Source organism: Amblyomma americanum, chromosome 11, assembly GCF_052857255.1.
Source record: "Amblyomma americanum isolate KBUSLIRL-KWMA chromosome 11, ASM5285725v1, whole genome shotgun sequence".
Taxonomy (NCBI): Eukaryota; Metazoa; Arthropoda; class Arachnida; order Ixodida; family Ixodidae; genus Amblyomma; species Amblyomma americanum.
The window spans coordinates 48,350,268-48,364,825 of NC_135507.1; positions in this window are offsets into that span (position 1 = coordinate 48,350,268).

Here is a 14,558-nt window from a genome sequence, read left to right on the forward strand (position 1 = left end):
CAATATCCCTGAAGAGAAAAGTATACAACAGCTGTATCTTACAGGTTATCACCTACAGGGAAGGAACGTGGAGGCTAGCGAAAAGGGTTCGACTTAAGGAAAGCGCAACGAGCTATTTGGAGCGACATCGGAGAGGAGTTTGTACTGCAATGGGCCTAGTCAGTCTGGTGATGATTTTAATACTAATGAACATTAGATTATTTACACCTTCGCCATATTCGCTAATAGCCAGCTTCATTATATCCGGCACATTTGTTCGTAATACCAGCTAATAACTTTTACAAACATGTGTATCGCAAGAGGAGAAATCGTTTAACACTATTGGGAATGCACTGCGACCAAAGTTCGGCCGTAATGGCCACCTGAAGGTCCTCGTAATGCACATTTTGTGGGCGTTAAGGCGTCGGTGCGATTCCTACACATATTTTGGGCTTCATCCCAGTCAGTCGTTTTATACTCAAGAACATGCCAAGTCATTTCAGACCACTTCGAGCGCTCTGCATCGAAAGAGGGGCCCCCAAATTTCTAAATTTTATGCGAATGTAGGTTCCGGGGTGATCTTACTTCGATGTCTGCTATACTCGCACACATATATAACTGATCGAAAGGATAGGTATCAATTGAGGCGCTAAGCGCACAGTGTTGATATCTGATAGAATGCGGTCAAGTGGTACTGTTTAGGTCAATTTAACCTTCAGTGCAGGCAAACTCGTCCTTTACAAACGGAAGTAGTAAGAGCGCGCCAGCGCCTAAGGCATACTCAGCCATATTAGAAAACCATAGAGGCGGAAAAATACGAACTCCCCCTGTGCACCAATCTCTCAACAGAGAGGAAGCTGTCACTTGGAGACAATTACAGACAGGTGCGCTCTTACCCAAACCTACGCATACTATACAAAATGCACCCAACGATATACGCGGACCGCTGCCGCTGTGAAGTCCAACAAGGTCTGGTAAAGCGAGTTCAACGGGCGGCAGTGGACAGCAGAGCCCTGGACTGAGGGCAACCGACCATTGATTAAAAGTGGGCGAGGGCAACCGAGAATACTCCTGTGGATTCACCAAAGAGAGAACAAAGCTGAAGATGCCCCAAGGCCGCAGAAAGAAGCACCAGGGTGCAAAGAAGTTTTTAAAGTGAAACTGTACTACTCTTCTCCGTAACTTCTATCGCCGTGTGCGCCGTCTGCGCGTTTTACCTTCAACCGAGGAGAAAGCACCTGACAGCTATGACGTCACTCAGCCGCCGCCGCCGCCGCGGAAACCGAGCGCTCGCCTGTTTCTAAACCCGCCGTGGTGGCTCAGGGGTTAGTGCGCTCGGCTACTGATCCGGAGTACCAAGGTTCGAACCCGACCGCGGCGGCCGCGTTTCGATGGAGGCGAAAAGCAAAGGCACCCGTGTGCTGTGCGATGTCAGTGCACGTAAGGGATCCCCAGGTGGTCGAAATTTTTCCGGAGCCCTCCACTACGGCACCTCTTTGTTCCTTCTTTCTTTCACTCCCGCCATCTTGCATTCCCTTTCGGAGCTGTTGAAGTGCCCAGCGAGTAGACAGTTACCGCGCCTTTCTGTTCGCGATAAACAAATAGTGCTCGTTTAGGGTTAGCGGATTTAACCTCCCAAAGCTACTCAAGGTATGTGTGACGCAGTAGTTAGGGGCTTCAGAAATTTCGACCACCTCGGTGCTCGTAATCGTGGTGAAGCAAAAATTACCCGGTGTTTAACTCCGCTTAAACCGCTGTGTGATGTACAAATGCGTAAAGACGTAAATGATGACTCCAAAAGCGAAACCATAGCAATGAGATGGCCCAACTCCCAATGCTGTGAACAAATTTCTGGAGGTGGCCAAATTTTGATAATGAACCAGGCCAAATTTGAAGGTCACCATCGCGTCGGGCACGCACAATTGTGGGTGGACATCGATTCTGGTCTAAATCTGTCAACGTCAACTTTCGGGAGCAGCCTGGACCAAATTCTTGCCGCTTGATTTCACAGTTGCTATGGCAACGAGCGATGGACAAGCAAGACGCACAACCAAGATGGAAGGGGCAAGATGCTAGATGAAAACGAAAAGTTAAAAAGTGCTTTGAGTAAAGTAAATACCGCGGTAACTGTCTCACATATCTCGCTGGATACCCCAACCGCGCCGTTAGGGAAGGTGTAAAGGAGGGACTTTAAGAAGAAAAAAAGAAAATGGGGAGTGGAGGCTCTGTGGGTAATTTCGACCATCTGGGGATTTCTTATTTTTTCACGCAAGAAAAATTGAAGATTGAAGATTGGAGTTTGGGGAAAGCAAATGGCGCAGCATAGAGGAGGCGCTGGTCTCACTTATCGGCGGATACCCTTACTGCGTCTTAACGGAGCGGTGAAATAATAATAATAATAATAATAATTGGTTTTTTGGGGGAAAGGAAATGGCGCAGTATCTGTCTCATATATCGTTGGACACCTGAACCGCGCCGTAAGGGAAGTGATAAAGGAGGGAGTGAAAGAAAGGAAGAATAGGTGCCGTAGTGGAGGGCTCCGGAATAATTTCGACCACCTGGGGATCTTTAACGTGCACTGACATCGCACAGCACACGGGCGCCTTGGCGTTTTTCCTCCATAAAAACGCAGCCGCCGCGTTCGGGTTCGAACCCGGGAACTCCGGATCAGTAGTCGAGCGCCCTAACCACTGAGCCACCGCCGCGCGGCAGCGGTGAAAGAGGCGCAAGCATGATATTAGCGCATGTGAGTGCTTTCGAACCAAACCAATTGAGAATCATTGCAGTCCTAAAAACAACCTCTACATTTTTTTTATCATTTCAGCGTACCGCTGCATGATCTGCAAATTAAAAGCATTGCGATAATAAAGAGAAGCAGTGCGTATGTCGAAAATAAGATAACATTTCAATAAATAGGATTTGAGAGGGAGAAATCTGGTTCTTAAAACTCGTCCGTTTTCATGCGTTCGGAATTCCAGCGTGCAGGTACCCGTGCCAACTACAAATCATCATCTAAAGCGGTTGATTGTCTGCAATCTCCTTTTGCCTTCGTAAATATCCCTAAAATGCGTGTCAACTCGTTGCGACAAATTAAATTCGGCAGAGACAAGACTGCTTACGTCAGAGAACTTCAAAGTATTACACTCCCAAAGCATTACTCGACAATGCTCACAGGTAGGTAGGTAGGTAAAAAATTGGCTTGGCTTAGCTCAGCTATGCGAGCATATACGTAGCGAGAGCTGTAGTTCTCCGCTGGTTACGCATGTTGTCGAGTTGTTTTGACTAAAATCTTAAGCATTGAAGAAGTATTCAGTTAGACACATTGTTTATTTATTAAAAAGTTTTGACAGAGATAAACTCTGCTCAATGATCGGCAAAGTAACGGGCAGTTGTCTGAATGCTGCCTACACAGTATTTAGACTGGTTGCTTTCCCTCAGATACGCAAGGTCAATCCTTCCGGTCCAGGATCCGGAGTACCCAGTTTCGATGGAGGCGAAACGCCAAGTCGCCCGTGCGCTGTGCGATGTCAGCGCACCTTATAGATCACCCGGTGGTCGAAATTATTCCGGAACTCTCCACTACGGCACCTCCATTCTACCTTTCTTCTTTCATTCCCTCCTTTATCCCTTCCCTTACGGCGCGGATTAGGTTTTCGCCGATATATGAGACAGATACTGCTCCGTTTAATTCCCCAAGAAACAGACTATTATTATTATCATTATAAAACGTCGGAGCACTTTGATGCGTACAGGGGAACGGTAGGTGTGATCCATGCGACGCGGACCGCGGCCGTAAGGTTAAATTGGCTTTGGGGAAAGTTAATGGGCGCAGTATCTGTCTCACCATTGCTTCCTCTATTTTTGTGTGCCTGCTCGAAAGCTGCGGAAGCGCCGTCGGACTCTGCCGTGTTTCTCCGCGGGGCAGCGCTGCCAGGCCTGGGTGGGATTGCGCGGGTGGGTTAGAGTAGTTGCGGCCGGCTGCAGGGACTTCGGTGGCCGCATAATAAACATATGCCCTGCCTGTTTCGTAAAGGACCAACTCGTCCTAAGCCAGTGCTTGGCGACAACAAAGAGGGATGCTCTTTTATATCATACCTCTTAGTCCGAAAAACAAACGCCAATCCAGTAAGCAGCACTGCATGAGTGCCTCGAGACCACAATTTTCCTTGTGTGGTTTCTTGTTTCAAATTTTTAACAGTGGTTCTTTCGAAGTAAATCTTGTGCTCACATGCCTCCCTGTGTTCCGTCCTGTACTTTAACAGGCAGCGCAGCGCTGTGGCACAAAACTAGCTGATTGACTACGAGGAACATGCATAGTGCTCACCGCCGAGAAATCAACGCATAACTTGCAGTTCAACCACAAAAATACGTCACTCTGCCTTATGTCCTAGGTCTCAGCGAAACCATTGCACGAATCGTGAGAAAAGAGGATCTCCAGGTTGCGCACAAGCGTACAAACACGGCTACCTGTTCCCACAATCGGCTACGGAGAGTAAGAGCCCAAGGCAATATCCAGAAATTTCCTTGCGCCTGCTGCGACACAAGCTAAACCAGAAATCTAAAAGAAACGATTCGGCAACACAGAAACGACGTCAGCAACTACGCAAAAAAGTGCAACATTCCGAAGTCTCAAACCACAGAGCCATCTTCGACGAAACTAATCAGTGAAAACGCTCTTACTCCAATTCTGGCACATTCAAACGACCCCCAACAACGTCGACAGCACCAAGGGGAACCTCCTCCCTGTATAAGCACTTCGCTCCGCGGCAGCTGCCCGAAGAAGAAAAGTGGCCTTTATTGACCGGTCAACATACAGTCCAGAAACTTGTCTCGGAGCCATAACTTTAACCAGGTAACGTATCAAGCATTTGTGATCACAACGAAATCAAGCGTGAAATGTGTCAAATACCTAACTGAAAATGAAAAGTTCAAGTTTGACAGGAACATTTTTTTCGGACCCCATATATGCATCAGGAATGACGCACGTTTTATGCATGTTGCGGCAGTTCATCGTGCTCGTCTAGATTAGATAAGCGCCTTGTTTGCCACACCCCCTGCTGCTATAAAAGCTCTGTACGTTCAGCAACAAAAGGCTTTCGTTCGCTGGCCACCTTGACTGATACTGTCAGAAGTGCGGCCAGCTCACGTCGGGGGCCTGCCGTCTGAAGATAAAACTGGAGCGACCCAGACACGACGGAGCAACTGCTGAAGCTTCCTGAACCGCTTCTGCTGTCTGGGAATATCGCCAAGAACTGGGAATTTTTCCAGCAATAATTCGAGCTTTTTCTGCAAGCAACGGAATCTCCAAAAGATCCCCGATCCACGGCCGCCAAAACAGCACTGCTCCTCAGCACTGCAGGAGACGACGCATTGGGTGAATTTAACAAATTTCTTTTTCTCGCGGGTGAGAGCAAGCAAGGTTATGCTACCGTTATTAAGAAGTTCAAGTAGTGTTGCCAAGAACACAGAATGAAGTCTATGAACGGAACATATTTCGATCAAGAGTGCAAGGCAAAGGCGAATCATGAGCATTTCTTGCGGGACCGCAAAAAACAAGCGAAAAGCTGCAATTTTTCTAGACTTGTCGATTCTTTAATCCGTGACCAATTAGTGTTTGGCACCAGCAGCCCTCGCCTGTGTGAAAAACATATGAAAGAAAAAAGACTTGACACTTGCCAAGGCTGAGCAGATCTGCAAAGCAGAGGAAGCCGCATCGCTACAAAATGATCCATGGGCGCAGCCCGATAAGCACGTGGCGCCAGTCATGAAGCGGTCTGGGCAGATCCTGCAAAGCGGAGCACGCGGTGCAAAAAGAACCCTGGCACAGCCCGATAAGCAAGTGACGCCAGACAAGCAGCAATCTCGGAAATACGCCAGATGCACCGTTTGCTCGCGACACCCGGCAGATGTCCAGCGTTCGGCAAAACGTGTTTCAGATGCCGAGGTGTTAACCATTTCGCAGTCTGTTTCAAAAAGGGCCCGCAGATCAGAGAAGTTGGCGAAGAGCAACACATCTTTGACATTCTCGGTGTAACAGTCTTTAGCACCGACGCCAGAGCGGACTGGGTAGTGCATGCGAAAGTGGCTGGCCAGATGGTTACCTTCAAAGTGGACACGGGATCTCAGGCCAATTTGCTGCCCTACTCTATCTTCCGACGATGCAAGACGGCAACAGATTTGCCACCGAGCTCTTCGGTGCTTCGATCATACAGCGGTGGTGTCATTCGACATTTCGGCATGGCGAGGTTACCAGTGACCGTGAACAGCGGGTCTAAGGACGTGAACTTCTATATCGTCAAAAAGGGCAACCAAGCTTTACTGGGATTACTAGCATGCGAGTCCCTCGGTCTGGTGTCACGCCCAGTGGACGCCGTAAAAGAAGGAAGCACCGGAGCCGGCAGCAGTGAAGACGTTCTGACCGATTTCCGCCAGCCTTTTCAGGGAATAGGCTGCGTGAGTCGCCAGTACAAAATGGTCCTACGCAAGAATGCGACGCCAGTTGTCCAGCCAGCTCGGCGGGTGCCCTTGGCGCTGAGGGAACCTTTGTGGGAGGAGCGCCTGGAGCGTGGTATCTTTGAGAGGGTCCAGGAAACGACACTCTGGGTGAGCCCTTTGGATATCGTGCGGAATAAAGACGGGAAAGGAGCGTAAATTGCTGGGCTAGTTGGTTCATAATGTTGTCAGGGTGGAACCAGCGGAACACAGACGCAGGACAAGAAAAGGAGGTACACACACCACACCGCTGGACTTGCAACTGATTTATTTCGAAGAAAACCACCACATTTAAAGGATTCCCTGCGCAAGCGCACACTCTGGATGAAGGGAACAACTGTTTTAAGATAAAAGAAAGTTATATTCTTTATCCGTGATAAAAACCGAGGGATCGCTGACACACTTTTCCTTGTTTTTCCTGATTAGAAACGCTTCAAGAATTTCACGCTCTCGTCTTGTTCTCCCCCGACCGATAATGCTCGTGCGGTGAAGCAAAGGAGAACATCCCTCGCATACCTTAACATGCAAGGCTAAATTGCTGCCAGTGCCTGAATTGAACGTTGTTCGGTGCTGCCTCAGACGTTCATTGATGCACCCTCCGGTTTGCCCGATGTAGGTTTTCCCACAGGACAATGGGATGCAATATACCACCCCTACTTCACACGAAGTGAACCTCGTCTGGTGCTTGGTTTTACAGGTCCTCTTTTTCTGCGGACCACCAGTCATACGGGCGCACAAACCAGATAGTTTCCGGGGGGCAGAAGAAACCGCAGTGACACCGAATTTTTGTGCCACTTTTTTTAGACCATGCGATGTCTTGTGGCAGTTAGGAAGCACTTCGATCTTCTTCCTGTTCCCTTGCGATGGACTAGCAGACTTAGCCGACAGTTTCTTCATCTTATTCCCCAGTGATTCAGCCACTGCAAGCAAAACCGACGAGGGAAACCAAGAATCTGACAACCGCGCGACCTGCTCGGCCAGACTTTGCTGCATGACATGTGGGCAACTTTTCTTGAGAGCGTTCGAAAAACACAAATTTGCGATGCTGCGCTTCACCAGCTTCGAATGCGCCGATTCATATGGCAAAAGCGACTTTTTAGTCCTGGGCGAATATTTCCAACACACGTGCCCATCGGGTAAAAAAGTCAATTCTAAATCAAGGAACCTAATGGTCTTGTCAGATGGAATCTCTTTGGTAAAAGCCAAGTTGTTAGAGCATGCGCTAAAAACATTTAAAAGCTGGTCTGCCACAAGAGTGAGCTTGTCAGTTTCGTTTAATTCGGAGAACAAGACGAGAGCGTGAAACTCTTGAAGCGTTTCTAATCAGGAAAAACAAGGAAAAGTGTGTCAGCGATCCCTCGGTTTTTATCACGGATAAAGAATATAACTTTCTTTTATCTTAAAACAGTTGTTCCCTTCATCCAGAGTGTGCGCTTGCGCAGGGAATCCTTTAAATGTGGTGGTTTTCTTCGAAATAAATCAGTTGCAAGTCCAGCGGTGTGGTGTGTGTACCTCCTTTTCTTTTCCTGCGTCTGTGTTCCGCTGGTTCCACCCTGACAAAAAAAGACGGGAAAATACGCGTTTGCATGGACCCTAGAAGTATCAACGAGTGCATACAGCGAGAGCATTAGCAGGTGCCAAGAAGCGAGGACATAGAAGCTGAGGTGGCAGGAGCTGAGTACTTCCCACTCCTCGAGGCAAGGGCGTGTTTTCATCAGGTACCTTTGGATGACGTCACAGCAACTATATGCCCGTTCGTTACTCCGTTCGGGCGCTACCGGTATTTAAGGCTCCCGTTCGGAATCGCATTCGCCCTGGAAGTATTCCAGATAATCCTGAGCGAAATATTTGACCGCTGCCAAGGCGTTAGAGTGTACATTGACGAAATTCTAATATGGGGATTGTCTAAGGAAGAACACGATGCGCGCCTGTGGAAAGAGCTGCAAGTAGCAGAAAAAGCAGTCTTAACTTTCAATGCCGAAAAGAGCAAAGTTTGAGTCACTGAAATTAAATTCCTGGGTGACGTCTTAGCCAGGATGGAATCCTGCGTAACCCAGCGTTGACGCAGTCGTTGAGGGAGACTCCATGCCCAACGTATAAAGCCGCGGTCCACCGAATGCTGGGAGTAGCAAATTATTTCAGCAGGTACTTGCGCAATCTCGCCGAACGTACAGCGCTTCTTCGCAGCCTCGTTAAAAAAAACTGTTCTGCGAGTGGACCAAAAATCACTCTAGTGAGTGGAGGGTGATCTGCGACATGCTTAGCAGGGCACCTCTCCTAGCTATTTTTAACCCAGCCAGTGAAACTAAAATTGTGGCAGATGCATCAAAGATACATTTGGCGATGGATGGATGGATGGATACGGCTGAACCCTTTACATCGGGCGGTGGCTCAAGCCACCTAGCCATGTCTTGTGAAATTTTACTCCTGTCTTGCTTTTAGCCACCAATCAGATAACCTTCGCTTGGTTAATTCTAACCTCTTAAAATCCACTTTCCCTTCACTATCCCTAAACCCCAATGCCTTGGGTAAGTCAGCCCCGCTGCCTTCCACTGTAGGGTGAAGCCCTTTACAGAAAAGTATCAAGTGTTCAGCCGTTTCCTCCTCCTCTCCGCACGCAATGCACAAAGTGTCTATCTCCTGGTACCTGACTCTATACTTCTTAGTCCGCAAAACTCCAGTCCTGGCCTCAAACAACAAAGAACTTCCCCTACAATTATCATAGATATTTTCTTTGACAATTTCCTGTTTAAAGGTCCGGTATGTTTCTAGTGCCGATTTCTGCACTCTTACAGCGCCACGGTGACAACTGGCGGCCAGTCGCTTACGCCTCGCGTGTAATGACCAGCTCAGAGCAGAGGAACTTGCAGAGTGAAAAGGAAGCGATGGGAATAACGATCGGCTGTGAAATATTCTATCACTTCGTATACGGACGTTAGACCGTTATCGAGGCTGACCACCGTCCACTAATTGGTGTTGCAGCCAAAGGAATCAATGGTATGCCACCCAGGCTTCAACGTTTTTTCTTGAGGCTACTGGCTTATGATTTTGAACTGCGGTATGTACCAGGAAAGAAATTCTTTCTCGCAGACATGCTATTAAGGGCTCCAAGGGCAGAGACTAAGGAATACATGAACGGCACGGAAGACGTTGAAGTCAATGCGGTTGCAGTCATATCAACCTTGGTAAGCGCAAAAACACTGGCCCGTCTGGCCAAAGCAAGAGCGAATGATCCGGACTTGCAGTCGGTGATGCGCTACATTAATGGACAAGGTTACATTGTGGGCATAATGAAGCCATTCGCGTCTGAGCTGTCATTGATTAAAGGAATTGTACTTAAAGGCAGGAAAGCTGTTGTCCCGAAGTCAATGAGAAAGGAAGTTCTGGAACGCATTCATGAGGGACACATGGGCTTGAACAAGGGCCAAGCAAGAGCCAGGGGCCTAGCGTTCTGGCCGGGGCTGAACTCTGATATAAATAAAAACTGTTGCAAAGCTGTGCGGCTTGCCGCAAATATTCGTACAAACAGCAAAGCGACACATTTATGATCAGGCCTACACCGGACCATGCATGGTACCGCGTAGGCGTCGACATATTTCAGCACGGCGAGAGCTCGTACCTATCTGTTTTTGATGCCCATTCAAACTTCCCGGAAGTGAAGAAGCTGAGCCGTATATCTATTGCCGTAATTGAGAAGTTGAGCGCCATCTTTTCAAGATACGGCATTCCAATGGAAGTCCATACGGACAATGGGCCTCAGCTTTCGTCTTATGAATTTGCTCTCTTTACGCCAAGGTAAGACTTCAACCACGTCACGTCGAGCCCAGAATTTTCGCGATTGCATGGACTCGCCGAGAAGGGGGTTCAGATTGTGAAGAGAACCCTAAAGGAAACGGAAGAAACAAAGGAAGACTTCTGGCTCGGGTTGCTCAGCTACAGATCCACTCCGCTCCAATATGGCCGCTCCCTTGGTGAACTCTTGGAGGGCAAAAGGCTTCGTACTCTGCTCCCAGACTTCAGGCAGCAGCCAAGCATGCCGGTATTCAAGCGAGCTCAAGCAGCATCTAGGGGAAGAATGCTACCACCTCTCAAAACCAGCCATGTCGTGAGAGTAAAGGAAAACACATGGAATCGCCGAGCTCAAGTTACCGGAGCAGTTGCACCGAGGCCTTATCGAGTAGTTACCGAGGACAACACGGTGCTACGTCGCAACAGACAGCATCTGCTTCCAACTGGTGAGCTGTTGCAGCAGGGAGCGGCCGAATGTGACGACCCGGAGAGCGAACGAGGGAGTGACGCACTACAACCCACGGCACCCGCTGCAACTTCCCCCGAGAGCTCCGAGAACATTCCGCAGGCGCCGCCCCCCGTGACTACAACTGGGCCGCCTGTGAGCTCAACAGCTCCGCAGGCTCTTCCATTGCGCCGATCTACCAGAGGTAGGCGACCACCGTAGCGCCTGCGGTACGACCGCACTTTCAACCAAGTACTTCGCATCTATTCTCCACACGAGGGAAGATGTATCGGTAATGACGCACGTGTCATGCCTGGTGCGGCCGTTCATCGTGCTCGTCTAGATTGGATAAGCGCTTTGTTTGCCACACCCCCTGCTGCTATAAAAGCGCTGCACGTTCAGCAATAAATTATTTTTGTTCGCTGGCCACCTCGATTGATACAATATAGAGCCGTTTTTCGGGTGGTTAAGGTGGTCTGCTATGAGCAACGATCAGACAGACGTTAGTCTCACTCTCTGCTGTAGGGAATTTCTTGGAAGCTGGCTTAGTGTCTAGTTCCCAAGGCAGCAACGTCATTGAAACGGAAAGCCAAGCACTTGAAGCGCTGAACAGTACACGTAAACCTGCAGTCACGCACCCCTGCAACGCGGACTACTTTGCACCAGAGGAGAAAGTTTGGGTCCTCGAAGACCTTCTCAGGACCCAGAAAACGTTGCTGCCAGCGCCAGACACTGCAGCACTTGCGATGGTAGGAGGATACTTATTGACTCGCGTTGTTCAAGAAAAAAATTAACTGCAGAAGCGGCGCTCTTTTAAAGTGACCAGCCTCTGCGCCCAGTGACGGCCTGATCCGTCAGCAGGACAGAGGAGGCGTCCTTCATCCTTCAACATAGTTTCTGTACGTTCTGTACGCCCTGAAGAACTACGTCGAGGTGTTGCTGAACAAAAGGAGGTTTTCAGCAAAACCGCTGCAAGGTGTTGCTGAAAAAAAAAGGAGGTTTTCAGCAAAACCACTGCAAGCTGCAGTGAACAATGCAGTTGGCGCTCTTGCAGAGCATGAAACTTTGAGTAATAACTAGCTTGCTGCACGGCCAACTTCTGAAACTCGCCTGCACCAAGTTTTTCCGGCCTGTTTTTTGCGAAATATGCTTTAAATGCGATGGAGGAGCGACGAAGTCAAGCCATTAACATCAAACCCTCTCTCTCGAAAGCTCTTAATGTTGTGAAAACGTTTGCGTCCATGTATCTTCTACTCTGATTGCACCAGTAAAATGTTTCAATTCACTCATAGCACAGAAAAATGCTTAATGTTTTCACTTATATATCGATCGATTCAGATACGAGTTCTGCTTAGAATGCGTGTTTTGTACACAGCAGCAAAATAATAATTGTCGTCGATAAAGCTGGAAACGGAGGAATTCCTCTCGGTACTGCAGCAACATTCTATCTGATGCCCGTCCGCAGCTTTCAGGATTTGCTACATTAGCCTACTACAACACGGCACACGGCAAACCCCTGGGCTATAAACTTTTGACTAAGGCTTTTCGCAGATAGCTCAGGTTGTCAAGAAACCACGCATGCTTAGCGAGTTTAATCGAGTGCGGAGAAGCGCGAAATTGACGTCTGAATAACACCTTTCAGGCACCAATCCCCCTCCCGCCTTCCAATTATTGTCGAATTATTTAGCTTTAGCGTCTTCACTTGCACTGATATCAGAATAATGATAATAATATTAATAATAATAATTGTTTTTCGGGGAAAGGTAATGGCGCAGTATCTGTCTCATATATATCTTTGGACACCTGACAGATACTGCGCCATTTTCTTTCCCCAAAAACCAATTATTATTATTATAATTCTCTACTATCACTAGAGGGGGCTAGGGAGCAGAAAATACCTTGTAGCGACCAGCGCGGCTGGCAGTGCGCGTGATTCCGCAAAGGACGAAGTGTTCCCAGCACGCGCTAAAGAGAACGCTCAGGACCTTGGCCAGGGCCAGACGCTCTCGCCGCCGCTCCGCTGCTGTTTCTACTCTGGCAGCCTTTGAATGAATGTGGCCGCGGTCGACTCCCTGGGCGACCTCCACAACCTGAAAGGAGGAAAAAGACGGTCATACACTTCCAACCGAGATTGCTTGCTTCGGTGAGAGCTGTTTCTCTACTCGTAACGAAATTCACTTCATCACTACAGCATCTACCCGCCATGGTAGCTCAGTAGTTAAGGCGCTCTGCTACTGATCCGCAGTACCCGGTTTCGAACCCGACCGCGGAGGCCGCGTTTCTGCGGAGGCGAAACAGAAAACGCGCCTCTGTGCTGTGCGATGTCAGTGCACGTTAAGGATCCCCAGGTGGCCGAAATTCTCCGGAGCCCTTCAATACAGCACCTCTTCCTTGCTTCTTTAATTCCATCCTTTAATCCTTGCCTTACAGCGTGGTTCAGGTGTCCGCTGAGATGTGAGGCAGATACAGCGCCATTTCCTTTCCCCAAAAACCATTTTTCAATTTTGACTACAACATCCATTACGTACACTCTCGGTAAGACCATTGCAATACCTGCACAGTGTACGCTGCAGGGATGCCCTCGGCGAGGTGACGTGCTTTGTACCGAGCTTCTTACAATGCGTGACTAGTAATGCACTCATTGCAAGAACGCCTTAACCACGCTTAACGCAACCAGGGCTATAGCTATGTGGTGCTGAAGCAAGTAGCTCGACGACAAAGTGAACTGCCGTTTTCTTGCTAACTATCGTAATATACTTTCAGCGATGGCTAACCTTTCAGGCGTCGGTTAATACCCTGTTACACGAGCAGCGTTAACCTCTGCTAAAGCCAGCTAATCGTCTTCAGTCTGAAGCTGTTTTTCTGCCCGGGTAGATAATTGCGAATAGCTGTACTTGCTTTATCCATGGTAAAGGCTTTGCGTGTGACAGGGTTATGGTATCACACTTGATGACGCACTTTTGGTGCCAGTATATTCGCGAATGAAAGTTCAACCCATGCATAAAGAACAATTTCAGCCCTTCAGTATAGCACATCATTTATTCCCCTAATTCCAGGACCTTTCATCAATCATCACACAGAAATATATTTAGCTGGAGAGACGCCATACTTTCCAGCTATTTAACAAGCAAAATAGGATAGGCGTCTGAGATTTATGTTTACTTCATGCTACGGTTTTGCTGAAGGCCGCATGCGTTGGACACAAGCGGTTTTACACATGGCAACAATGAGCGCAAGTTAGTAAGGAAAATGACACGCGCGAAAATGCGGATTCTTTCTTGTATTGCGAATATTTGGTAAGGAATAAGAAAGTGCGAACTTTCCTGGATGATATTCTCCGTCTGTAAGTATTAAACAACATTCATTGAGTATTCCCACCATGAGCCGCATTATAAATTGTTCTCGAACAAGTAGTGGTTGCGAACTGTAGGCCGAAGACATCTTGTATCTATGCGAGTGTTCAAAATATCATTTATTGTCCTTGAGTCCTCAATCTGGTACATTCTAATCATTCAGCACAGTAGAAGTTCGTTGTTTATTTCTGTATTTCAGACGTTAAAACGTAGTTTTGTCTTGTTTTACTAAAATATTGCGATTTGTATGAGCTGTTTGATTCTCTATGCTAACTCCAGCAATTCTGTACGTGGATAGTTTTTGCGTGTTGGATGATTACCAGTAAAGTTTTTTCAGGCAAAATGAAATGCATGTGCTACGACTTCTTTGTATGCGCTCCTGAGGCCTCGCGTATATCTTAACTGACATGCATTTTATGACGTTTCTGAAAAGGGCATGAGCTGTGGAGCGTAGGTACCCCGACTGAAACGTTCCATATAAGTCGCTTGAATCGAATATG